We start from the raw sequence: 1,060 nt of genomic DNA on the forward strand, positions 1-1,060 counted from the left end.
ATTACCACACACACACACACACACACACACTAGCAACTGCATATCAACAACAAAAAACACACTCAGAAAACCTTAGCAACCACAATCTATCATCCATCCTTCGTCTGTCTCTCTCTCTCTGTCTGTCTCTCTCTATCTATCTATCATTCAAGTTTTGTCTCAATAAACTTTGCTTTTCTCTAAAAAAGGTATAAAGGCGTTTCTTTGGATTTCAATTAATTTGAATTCTGCTTCCCTTAATTCAAATTTGAATTGCAATTTGAGTTTTACAAATGTAAGCGCCACTCACATTTTCTTCAAAACATGAGAAAGTCTAGTTCATGTTGTTTACCCTCATATTTAAATGGTCGAACACTAAACAAAAGAAAAAAAAAAAAGAATGCAGTAAACATGCTTTTCAATGCCGTTTTCAATTATCAGGGTGTGTTCTTATATAAAACAAATTAACAAGCATATCTGTCAATTATTCCATTCTAATACACAGTGAGCGGTGCCCTTTACACCAGAGCCGCTGACCTTTTCTTTTATGTCCCACAATTCATCTCTCCACACTGTCCTGGAGCTTTTAGCCTGCATCACAACACTCTCCCTGAAATCCTGCAATCAATTGAACGAAAGCGCAAACCAATTAAACAATTCCACAAAGCACTCAAGGCTGACAGGGTGCTGTTTTCTGTTTGGAAAATGCCATTTCAGAAGAGAACCCCATGAATACATAATTTCACAAATGAATCAGAAGACTGCTGCTTCCATCTCGTGAATTCGCTGTGGACGTGTTAGGCTGGTTTGTGGTGTGGTTACTGTTCAGGCATCCGGGTTATCAAACAGAGTTGTGGAAAACACAAAGACAAGATCAAATCAAATTAATTATCCCTCTTTCTTTGACTAATAATAATAATATTATATCCTACTACTTGTTTCACTTCTGTTTCAGTTTTTATAACCATTTCTTACTATGTGTAAGTAAGTTGTTGTCTTTTAGCATGTATGTTTGACAGTGTTATTTTTTAGGATTACTGATAAACTACTGTCGTTTGATTTGTATTATTTGTATTTGTTA

At 35.5% G+C, this 1,060-nt stretch overlaps 1 long non-coding RNA gene across 1 annotated transcript in view; it reads right to left on the reverse strand.

Annotated features, from left to right (window-relative positions):
• Positions 1-322: 322 nt before the first annotated feature.
• LOC107706978 (uncharacterized) overlaps positions 323-1,060 on the reverse strand; it is a 2,497-nt gene continuing 1,759 nt past the window's right edge. Inside the window, exon 4 of the long non-coding RNA XR_001636204.1 lies at positions 323-597. This is a non-coding gene — a long non-coding RNA (uncharacterized LOC107706978). The remainder of the gene's footprint in view (positions 598-1,060) is intronic.

The sequence above is a fragment of the Sinocyclocheilus rhinocerous genome, unplaced genomic scaffold, assembly GCF_001515625.1.
Source record: "Sinocyclocheilus rhinocerous isolate Xijiao unplaced genomic scaffold, SAMN03320098_v1.1 scaffold714, whole genome shotgun sequence".
In the NCBI taxonomy this organism is placed as follows: domain Eukaryota; kingdom Metazoa; phylum Chordata; class Actinopteri; order Cypriniformes; family Cyprinidae; genus Sinocyclocheilus; species Sinocyclocheilus rhinocerous.